Consider the following 12,456-nt stretch of genomic DNA (forward strand, 5'->3'; position numbering starts at 1 on the left):
ACATCAGTATTTCATGCTTATTCAGTTACTGTATTTTTATGTTTCTGTGATGTCTTATTTAGTAATATAATTTTATGGTATATGTGTTCAACCCACAGTGCATTTTCTTCATATTACTGTGGAAGCCTTGTTGTGTACCTCAGCTTTTCCTTATATATTTTCCTTGAGTCATTGTGATTAATTTAGATTTGTGTAGCTACGTTGTTAATTACTTAATTAACATAACATACTTGTGGACATAACTGGATTATCATTCATGAGGGAAATGTGTCAGTCTTTCACTCCTTCTTTCCCCCACCTGTCACAACTCTGCCTGGATTTGCAGAAATAAGCCTAGATTCTGGATCCAAACACACACACACACACACACACACACACACACACACACACACACACACACACACACACACACACACACACACACAGACACACACACAGACACAGTCATACAGAGAGAGTGATTGTTTGATCAGTTGATCTATTTTTTAAAAAATTGGCCCATGCAGTTGTGGGAGCTGGCAAGTCCAAGATTTGCAAGGCAGTCCAGCAAGCTGGAAATTCCAACAGGGGCCTTGTCTGGAGTTAGATTTTTTTTTTTTTTTTTTTTTACTACAGCCTAGTAAAACAATAGTTTTCACTCTTTCGTATTTTAACTCTTAACACTCACCATCAAAGCTATAGCTGTTTTTTCAGAGAATCTGTTATGTGTATGCTGCAGAAATAGTTCTGTTGGAACAGAGCTCATTTTTGTTATGTGTAGGGAATCCCAATCATACTGTTGCATCTCCTGAAATATCAGAACTATTTACACACTTACTCATCAGATGTTAATCCATGTATTAAGCTCTGAGTAGGAGACATTATTCCTTTCTGGTTAGAGCTCATGTTCTTGTTAATATCTTGCAGTCTATATGTTATTGCATACATTATATAATATATACTATACTATATATAACACATGAATAATTCATTGTAATATATAGTTTATCATTTTGTAGCCTATGAAGAAGAATACAACTCACCTCCTTGATCTTGTAATCTTTTCTCTCAGAGATCTACAGAGATAATAATGGAGATCATGTTCATTGACATATTTTTGTTTTATCACAAGTTTACACCATTTACAAATTTACATTAGTATCTCTAGCACCTAGGACATTGGCTGGCACAATGTAGGCTCTCTATTTCTTGAATGACTATTTCTTGAATGACTGAGTACATTAACCCACTTATCAGTCAGTTATTTCATACTGATCAGAAATTTACTGATGTTTTAATAATGATTAAATATAGATTACCAGGAAGGATCTTTTATTGTTTTATCTATAAATTAAAAGTTTTGGGGGAGCATACATTTGTTAATAACATCTTCATTCAAAAATGTAGTATATATATAATATAGTAAGCTTTGAAAATTACATGGCCTGTTTTAGCATATTAATTCTTACAGATCTTATGCGTTAATATATTACCTTATAATTATATCACTCACTATTAAAATTGAAACAAGTAGAGAAATAGAGGAATCATGTATGAGTCTTTCCATTTCTTCCAGGTGTGTGAGCTACAGAGGAGTGAATTAGAACAGAGTATGAATATTTCAGCCAGATTTAGATGCCAGTTTTTCCTGAGTATTTGTCTTTACATCTTATCAGTAGTCTTCTGTTGTTTATCGTTAATCAAAGATATGTGTGTGTTGGCTTCTGCAAAGTTAGACATCTCTGTTGCAGGTCCATTTTAATTTTATACTCACAGATAGCTCTTGCTGCCTCAGCTGAGTGTTAAATTGGGGAGAACTCTCAAATCATTATTTGTTAAGATAGTTTATTTAAATGACAATATATGTTTTGAAATTTAAACCTTATTTAAACACTGGGCTCTGCTGCGCTGTGCATGTTGAAAGTAATATTACACTTGCCAATAGATTTCAGTTTTCTTCTCTGTAATAAATGGTAGGGTATAAAGTCAGTTGTCACAGTTACTAAAGAGAAGTTAATATATGTAAGTAAGTTACTAATGGAGAGTTAGTAATATTATTATTATTCTTTGTCCACTAAAAAAAAACTAGCATAAATAATAATGCTAGTTTTTTTAGTGGATAAATAAACCTTATAGATTTTTCATTGATTAATACCCACTATAGAATTTTAAAAGAAAAAATTAAACTTTATTATAAAGAAAGAATTAAAATAATTAGATTTGTGTATTTCATAGTTAGAGCCAAAGGACATAGACTTTGTAATAATTTTGATACATTGGAATCAGAATAGGCTTTTCACAATACTCTGTTTTGTTGGAGAAAATGGGCAATGTATTATTTATATTATAATAGTAAATATATTTATATTATAATAGTAATTTTTAAGCTTAGATGATCTAATTAAATTTTGCATAAAATCATGTAGATATAACCTGTATCTTTAATTGTTTATATCTATGTATGAGTGAAATTTGTCTCAACCAGCATGTCTGTTATTTAACTAATGGGTGATAGAAATGTATTTGTTTCAAATAAGGACCTACAAATAAGAAGATTTAAACAAAACCCTATGCACTGTAGGCTATAATTACAATTTATTTTTTAAGAGAGTTTTGTTTTTGCACATTGATGATTTTGCAGCTTTTCTGGGAGAGTATTTTGCAGTCTGAGATTTTGCAATAGAAGAATTTGTTTTTGGAATGTCCTGACTTGGGTTAACTTACAGAAAGTACCTAAAGCCCTTGAGTCAATTGGCAGGATCAATATAGAAACTGGCACATTACAGAAATTTCATATTTTCATGGGATTTTACTGTACTTTCTCAATTAAACCATTTATAGTGGAAATAAGAGTGAAAATACCTTTAAGCAGAAGAAGAGAGTCTATAGTATGTATTCTTCTTACTTTTCAGTCTTACTTGAAATCATGAAGTTCTTGTAGAAAGATGAATTTTTAGTCACGTTAAAATGGTGAAATGAACCTTTGATTTTCAATCATTTTGCTTATTTGATAAACATTAGTCATTTAGTGATATGGCAAAAATATTGCATTTTATTAAATTACTAAAGCCATAGATATACCATTTCATTTCCTATGAGTGTTATTTTTTTGATGCCTTTTTTCTTTTTTAAAAAAAATTTATTTATTTATTGGCTGCGTTGGGTCTTCGTTTCTGCGCACGGGCTTTCTCTGTTTGCGGCAGGCGGGGTCTACCCTTGTTGTGGAGCATGGGTTCTAGGCGCGCGGGCTTCAGTAGTTGTGGCACGTGGGCTCAGTAGTTTTGGCTCGCGGGCTTAGTTGCTCCACGGCATGTGGGATCTTCCTGGACCAGGGCTCGAACCCGTGTCTCCCGCATTGACAGGCAGATTCTTAACCACTGTGCCACCAGGACAGTCCCTAAATGTTATTTTTTTAAAAAAATTTATTTGGGGAAATATATACAATTATTTAAAGACGGTAGTATAATGAACCACCATGTATTTATCATCTAGTTTCAATAAGTACCAACTCGTGGACAATCTTTTTCATTTATACCCTTCCCAAATTATTTTGAAGCATATCCCTGACATATAATTTAATCTATTATCTATATTTAAATGATAAGAACTTACAAAATCATTATTTCTGTATTACCAATTGATCAAATAATTTATCGTCTAAACTCTGAGGTCTTTTGATTGGAACAAAGGCCTTACTTGATGTAACTGTGGTCAACAAGTGTAAACTTGTACATTCCTTCCAACTGAACTCTCAAGGTTTTTGGCATACAAAACCTTCTTTATCAAAATCCAGTGTCCTTGCTAAATCTTTATCTCTACAACCCATTTTCATGCTGCTTATGCTACATTTTCTTGGAGCCACTCATAAATCTCAGTTCTTTGCAAGTGCTCTGTTTTCCTGCCTGAAATGGCCTTTTCACTAGCAGTCTCTCTTTCCACAGTGACTTAATCCTACATGTCTTTCTAGCCCCAGTGTAGATGTTAGTTCTTATATGATGTATTTCCTGATCCCCTTAGTTTAAGGAAGCCTCTCCTTCTTCTAAATCCCCAAAGATAGCAATTCCCAAAGTCTATCCACAGAACAGTAGACCTTCAACATGCTGTGTAAATCAGGATGCCCTGGTCAAATAAACTTAGGAAATGCTGCCTTCTATTGGAGGATGCCAGTGGTGATTAGCATTTTAATCTGTTTAAATTTATTTACTATATTTCAATATTTCCTAGATTTATTAGATTACAGACCTCTTTTTTTACCCAATACCCTTTGGGAATGCTTTTATAGTGTAATTTTTCCCTCTGTTAAGACACTTAATTTCTATGTTATTGTATGTGTCTTCTGTCTACTTGTTCTGTCTTTGCCGCTATATAGTAATTTCCTTGAGAGCGAAGTTATTCATCTTGACTTGGATTAAGGAAGTAGGTCCGTCATGCAAGGTATAATATATCCATTTGTTCTAGCTAACTTAAAAATATTTCTGATGCTTATTTTTGGTTCTTACAATAATAAAACTCAATTTGCTAAAGATGAAAACATTTATCACAACTATTTCTACTTTCAAAGCATCAGTGGTTCTTTTCCAAGATGTTTAGCTAGCCAAAAGCGTTGAGAATGTAGTACAACTGTATCAAAAGTTATCAGATAAGGAAGAAAGTTATTCATATAGGATCAGTAGTCATCTCTAGAGAAAGTGATATAGGTTTAAACTGGGAATTATAAATTTGGTGGGTATTTAAAGAAATGAATATATGAATGCATATATGAACAAAGTTTCTTTTTCATGTTGGAGTTAAGTACACAGCTTTTCTGAAGTGTGAGTTTATTTGAAAATTATACCTTTGTAGTGATTAGCTCTTGAATATCTCTCCAGTATCTGGAGTATTGTTTCCCCTGTCAGGAGCAGGAGCTTCTGTTTTTTAAGCCTTTAGGAAGCACAAAATATCAATTGAGTTTGATAAAAATGAGTGTGCTTTTTTTTTTTTTACACGTTAATATTGTTTTAGGATCTTTGCCATATAGTCCCAAATGCTTCCCTCTGTATTGCTGGACTACTGAACAGTTGAAACAAGTATTATTAAAATATTAGTCTCATATTGTGTGAATTGTTCATGATAGGAAGAAGAGATCTGGAAGGATCACTAGTGTGTCTAGTGTTGCAGTCAGGTGCTTTATAAGTGGCATGCAGCAAGTCCTGGTCAAGTGGAGTGGAGCCCACAGTAGTGAATTTTCAGTAATTTCTGATTCATTAGGATTATCACTTATTCTGTGACTGTACTGCTTGTAAAATGGGTCTCGTGGCTTGAGGATGCCATGAAGTCTGTTTAGTATGGATTTCTTTAAGTCTGAAATGTATGTTAAATGTTGAAAAATGAGGTAGTATAAAAGTACAACTGTCATTTCTTGGTGATAAATGATGGAAATAAGTGTAATAAACTATGTGTTAAAATCCAGTGATATCTTTTGAAGATAGATGTCTAGTATCGTTGTCAGAACACACCTGCGTAACCTGGAAGGGGGTATGAGAAGGGGCTTTTGGGATTCTATAATGTCCTGTTTTTTGTTTTGGATGCTGCTTTTATGCACGCATATGTTTACTTTGTTGACTTGGGTACTTCTTTATCTATATTATATTTAAATACATAGTTTACATTAAAAAAAGAGTCCAGAAAGCATCAAGAACAACAAAAGTTGTGATTTCTCTCCTCACACTCTGAATGCCGTTCATTGTAGCATTTCACAGCAGATCTCCCCAAACCCTTCATCTCTGGCCAATAGTAGTTATATATCTCATTTCATACTTCCATTTTCTCACCATTCTTAGTTACATATTATTTTACTTTACTTGAAAACCCTATAAACCAGATTTATTCAAGGGTTGTTAGGTTCGTGATATTGATGATATTTAACGCATGCTTGTATGAAGAAATTTAGCTTCTTTTCTTTGAAATACAACTTCACCTTAAGGGATTTTTATCAACATTTTGAAAAAAATTGAGCAAGACTTAATATTTAAAATCAAGGAACACATGGAGCCATTTCCTAACTTTAAATAAGCTTATTTTCCCCTAATTTTTGCAACCCCCACCCCCATCCCCATTCCTTTAAACAGACTGAAACTTTTGGCAGGTGGAAAGAAGCATGGTATAAGTTATGTGTGTTTCTCTGAATTTGGGTTATTCCATGCTTGTAAGCCAGTTTTGCTTGGGACAGTGAGAAGTACAGGATATAGGGATTGGAGGACAGGGGAGCTTATAGGCATACTGAGAATAGCATTCGTGGTAGCCCATTTAGTTTTTTTCCCCCATTGATTGGTTTCTAGTTATTAAAGAATTAGTACTAAAGCCCATGTAGAATGACAGATTCTTAATGAGGATATTGTTTTGTTCATGCAAGCATTTAATTTCTAAAAGAGTTTGAAAAGCTCTTGTGTAATACAATCATGATTGCCTAAATTGTGTATGAATACAATGATGAGACTGTAAAATAAGTAGAGACAGCTGTGTCCATCAGAGAAAGCACCATGGGAATTTGTGCCAAAGGGTGGAAGGGTCAGGTAAAGAGAGCTGATAGAGAACTGGAAAGGGAACACAGCCAATATGATGAGAAAGGAGACACCTTCGTATTTGGCTGTACAGAAAAGGTGGCCTTGAGCAGCTGTCTGATGTGGAAATCCAAAACCCACGTATGATTAAGAAAACAAAAGACCAAGACTGATAGATGTCATTAGCAGTCATTTCCAGTGTGCTTAAGTTTAAATGCAGATATGAAGTCTCCAGAGAGACCAAAGGATTGTATAGGAAGTAACTCTTTCCACTGGCTTCTGTTTTTACTTTGAGGAGGAAAATTTATTCCTTACAATCCTAATGTTATTTCTTAGGGTTAGAATGTGTATTTTTCATTTATGTTAATGGTGAATTACAAATAAGGAATGTATTTTAAGGATCTTTAAAATGTAAAATTAGTTTTAATTTTGGGAAGAGGAACCTTTCTTTTTATGTTTCTAAGCAAGCTTGTAACATTGATAAGAAGAGATTGGCAGGTTAATGTGGCATCTAAGACCAGTTCAAGTTAAACCCCTGTTCTTTTGGTTTCCCATCTGTATACAACAGACTAAGCTGCCATGGTGTTTTCAGAGCCCAGGCAGGTGTTCAGTATAAAGTGGACTCTAAATAACATGTATGCCATGAACTAATGTGATTTTCATATTTTCTGCACATAATTCCCACCCATTGAACCCGTTGAGCCTTTGAATGGCATTACTCTGTTTCATATACATAAAAAATAAAGCAAAAATAAAATCAAGTTTTAAATTCAAAGCTCATGGAACCTTAAGAGGGTCATTAATCAGGAGTAAGATGATCAAATAAATCTCTGAAATGATATTTAATATTTTATGTGCTTATTCTTTCTGGAGAGGGTTTCATAGTCCTTTTTGAACTTCATTCAGTGTGTGGTCTTTTGTGACTTGTGTCTTTCACTGAACATAGTAGAAGATTATATTTTTTAGAGCAGTTTTAGGTTCACAGCAAAATTAATCAGAAGACACAGAAATTTCCCATATAACCCCAGCCCCACACATACATAGTCTCCCTCTCCCCCATTATCAGCATCCCTCACCAGAGTAGTACATTTGTTACACTTGATGAACCTACACTGACACATAATTATCACTCAGAGTCCATTGTTTATCTTAGGATTCCCTCTTGGTGGTGTACATCAGTGGGCTTGGGTAAATGTATAATGACATATATCCATCATTGTAATATCATACAGAGTATTTTCACTGCCCTAAAAATCCTCTGTGCTTTGCCTGTTCATCTCTGCCCTCCCGTTCCCCCCAGCAACCATGGCATTTCCTAGAATGTCATATAGTTGGAATCATAGTATGTAGCCTTTTCTGATTGGCTTCTTTCAATGAATAATATCATGTTTCCTCCATGTTGTTACCCAACTTCAAGATTTACTATAAAGCTACAGTAATCAAGACAGTGTGACATTGGCAAAAGAATAGACAAGTAGAATAGAGAGCCCAGAAATAAATCTTTGATGAAGAAGCAGAGGTAGCACGATGGAGCAGATAGTCTCTTTAACAAATGGTACTGAACAACTGGACATTCACGGGCATAAAACTGAATTTAGACACAGACTATACATCCTTCACAAAAATTAACTCAAAAAATATCACAGGCCTAAATGTAATACATAAAGTATAAGATTTATAGAAGATAACATAGGTGTAAACCTAGATGACCTTGGGTATGGTGATGACTTTTTAGATACAACACCAAAGGCACAAAAGAAATAACTGATAAAGTGGGCTTCACTAAAATTAAAAACTTATGCTCTGCAAAAGACAATGTCAAGAAAATGAGAAGAAAGGCCACAGACTGAGAGAAAATATTTGTAATAGACAAATTAATATTTGCCAACGAAGCAACTGACAAGGGATTAATCTCCAAAATATACAAACAGCTCATGCAGCTCAATATCAAAAACAAACCAATCAAAAAATGGGTGGAAGATCTAAATAGACATTTCTCCAAAGAAGACGTACAGAATGCCAAAAAGCACATGAAAAGATGCTCAACATTGCTAATTATTAGAGAAATGCAAATCAAAACTACAATGAGGTGTCACCTCACACCAGTCACGATGGCCATCATCAAAAAAATCTACAAACAATAAATGCTGGAGAGGGTGTGGAGAAAAGGGAACCCTCCTACACTCTTGGTGGGAATGTAAACTGGTACAGCCACTATGGAGAACAGTATGGAGGTTCCTTAAAAAACTAAAAATTGAACTAACATATGACCCAGGAATCCCACTCCTAGGATATACCTGGAGAAAACCATAATTTGAAAAGATACAGGCACCCCGGTGTTCACTGCAGCAGTATTTACAATAGGCAGGACATGGAAGCAACCTAAATGTCCATCAACGGAGGAATGGATAAAGAAGATGTGGTACATATATACAATGGAGTATCACTCAGCCATAAAAAAAGAACAAAATAATACCATTTGCAGCAACATGGATGGACCTGGAGATTATCATACTGAGTGAAGTTAAGTCAGACACAGAAAGACAAATATCATGATATTGCTTATGTGTGGAATCTGAAAAAAGGGGTACAGATGAACTTACCTTCTCTACAAAACAGAAGTAGAGTCACAGATGTAGAAGACAGACATATGGTTAACGGGATAAGGTGGGGAGGGATAAATTGGGAGATAGGAATTGACATATATACACTACTATATATAAAATAGATAACTAGGACTTCCCTAGTGGTGCAGTGGTTAAGAATCCTCCTGCCAATGTAGGGGACATGGGTTCGAGCCCTGGTCCGGGAAGATCCCACATGTCACGGAGCAACTGGACCCATGTGCCACAACTACTGAGCTTGCGCTCTAGAGTCCGTGAGCCACAACTACTGAAGCCCGCACATCTAGGGCCCGTGTTCTGCAACAAGAGAAGCCACCGCAATGAGAAGCCCGCGCACTGCAACGAAGAGTAGCCCCTGCTTGCCTCAACTAGAGGAAGCCCATGCACAGCAACCAAGACCCAACGCAGCCAAAAATAAGATAAAATAGGTAGCTAATAAGAACCTACTGTACAACACAGTAGAACAGGGAACTCTACTCAATACTCTGTAATGGCCTATATGGTAAAAGAATCTAAAAAAAGAGTGGTTATATGTATGTATAACTGACTCACTTTGCTGTACACCTGAAACTAACACAACATTGTAAATCAACTATACTCCAAAAAAAAAAAAAAAAAAAAGGACAAACCTAATAATGGGCCGTTATCCAAAATATACAAAGAACTCTTAAAATTCAGCAAGAACAAAATAAACAACCTGATTAAAAAATGGGCCAGTGACTCTTGACAGGCACCTCACCAAAGAATAATAAGCATATGATATGATACTCCATATTATATGTCATCAGAGAAATGCAAATTAAAACAATGAGATAATCATCACACGTCTAAAATCCAAAACACTGAGAACACCAGTGCTGTCAGAGTTGTGGAACAACAGGAACTCTCATTGCTGGTGGGCAGGCAAAATGGTGCAGCCACTTTTGGAATACAATTTGACAGTTTCTTACAAAACTAGACCTACTCTTAGTATACAATCCAGCAATCTCACTTCTTGTTATTTAACCAAAGGAGTTGAAAACTATGTTCACACAGCCTTCACACAGATATTTATAGCAGCTTTATTCACATTGCCAAAAGTGGAAGCAACCAAAGTGTCCTTCAGTGTGTGAATGGATAAACTGTGGTGTATCCTGACAGTGGAATATTATACGTCATTTCTTTTTATTGCTGGCCATTTAGTTTGTTTCCATTTTGGGGGTTTTATGAATAATGCTTTCATAAATGAAAGGTTTCTATGGGGACATCTATTTTTGATTCTCTTGGATATAAGTATTTGTGTGGATATGTTTTCGTTTCTCTTGGGTATGTACCCAGGAGTCGAATTACTGGGTCATATGGTAATTCTATCCTTAACTATTTGAAGAGCTGTTGGGCACAGTGACTGCACATTTTACATTCCTACCAGCAGTGTATGAGGGTTCCAGTTTCTCACCAATGATTGTTAATAAGATTATATATATCCTGTTGGTATCTCACAAAGTAGTATCTGATTATACTTTTTTTTTAATCTTTATTGGAGTATAATTGCTTTACAATGGTATGTTAGTTTCTGCTTTATAACAAAGTGAATCAGTTATACATATACATATGTTGCCATATCTCTTGCCTCTTGCGTCTCCTTCCCTCCCACCCTCCCTATCCCACCCCTCTAGGTGGGTCACAAAGCACCGAGCTGATCTCCCTGTGCTATGCAGCTGCTTCCCACTAGCTAGCTATTTTACGTTTGGTAGTGTATATATGTCCATGCTACTCTCTCACTTTGTCACAGCTTACCCTTCCCCCTCCCCATATCCTCAAGTCCATTCTCTAGTAGGTCTGTGTCTTTATTCCTGTCGTACCCCTAGGTTCTTCATGCCCTTTTTTTTCCCTTAGATTCCATATATATGTGTTAGCATACAATATTTGTTTTTCTCTTTCTGACTTCACTCTGTATGACAGACTCTAGGTCCATCAATCTCACTACAAATAACTCAATTTCGTTTCTTTTTATGGCTGAGTAATATTCCATTGTATATATGTGCCACATCTTCTTTATCCATTCATCTGATGATGGACACTTAGGTTGCTTCCATGTCCTGGCTATGGTAAATAGAGCTGCAATGAACATTTTGGTACATGACTCTTTTTGAATTATGGTTTTCTCAGGGTATATGCCCAGTAGTGGGATTGCTGGGTCATATGGTAGCTCTATTTGTAGTTTTTTAAGGAACCTCCATACTGTTCTCCATAGTGGCTGTATCAATTTACATTCCCACCAGCAGTGCAAGAGTGTCCCTTATACTTTGTTTTGATAGATCTTTATTGGAGTATAATTGCTTCACAATACTGTGTTAGCTTCTGTTGCACAACAAAGCGAATCGGCCACATACACGTGTCCCCATATCCCCTCCCTCTTGAGCCTCCCTCTCATCCTCCCTATCCCACCCCTCTAGGTCATCGCACAGCACCTAGCCGATTTTCCTGTGCTATGCTGCTGCTTCCCACCAGCCAACTGTTCTACATTCGGTAGTGTATATATGTCGATGCTACTCTCACTTCGCCCCAGCTTAGCCCTCCCACCCCGTGTCCTCAAGTCCATTCTCTACATCTGCCTCTTTATTCCTGCCCTGCAACTAGGTTCATCAGTACCATTTTTTTTTTGATTTGCATTTCCTTATGGCTAATGATGCTGAGTATCTTTTCATATGCTCATCTTCTATCTTCTTTGTCAAATTTTACATTGATTTATTTGTCTTTATTGAGTTATACTAGTTCTGTTTATATTTTAGATACAAGTCAGTTATCAGATATATGTTTTGCCCAACTCCCATTCTCTGAGTTGTCTTTTCTGTTTCTTGGTGGTGTCCTTTGAAGCACAAAGATTTTAGTTTTGATGAAGTTTAATTTATCTATTTTTTTCTTTTATCACTTGTAGTTTTGGTGTCATATCTAAGAAAGCATTGCCTATGGTTATGAAGATTTACCATGGTTTGTTCCAGGAGGTTAATACATTAGCTTTAGTCTTTGATTCATTTCGACTTTGTATGTAGTGTGAGGCCAGGGTTCAGTTTCATTCGTTTGCATGCGGATATCAGTTGACTTATCATCGTTCGCTGAAAGGATTATTCTTTCCCCATTGACTTGTCTTGGTAGTGTTGTTGAAAGCCAATTGACCATAAATGCAGACATCTGTTTTTTCGAAAAAGGTCTGAAATCTTTTGAGTTGTCTTTTCCAAGAAAAATAAGGCAGGGTGTTACAGAGAGTAGTTAAATCCTTTGTTTTTCAAAATGAGTTCAGGTCTTCTCCCCACTAGGACCAACATTTTGGGAGG

The 12,456-nt window shown here is 35.7% G+C and overlaps 1 protein-coding gene across 13 annotated transcripts in view; it reads left to right on the forward strand.

Annotated features, from left to right (window-relative positions):
- BCAS3 (BCAS3 microtubule associated cell migration factor) overlaps positions 1-12,456 on the forward strand; it is a 575,920-nt gene that overhangs the window by 130,099 nt on the left and 433,365 nt on the right. The gene's annotated exons all lie outside the window — the stretch shown is intronic.

The sequence above is a fragment of the Orcinus orca genome, chromosome 19 (genome assembly GCF_937001465.1).
Source record: "Orcinus orca chromosome 19, mOrcOrc1.1, whole genome shotgun sequence".
In the NCBI taxonomy this organism is placed as follows: domain Eukaryota; kingdom Metazoa; phylum Chordata; class Mammalia; order Artiodactyla; family Delphinidae; genus Orcinus; species Orcinus orca.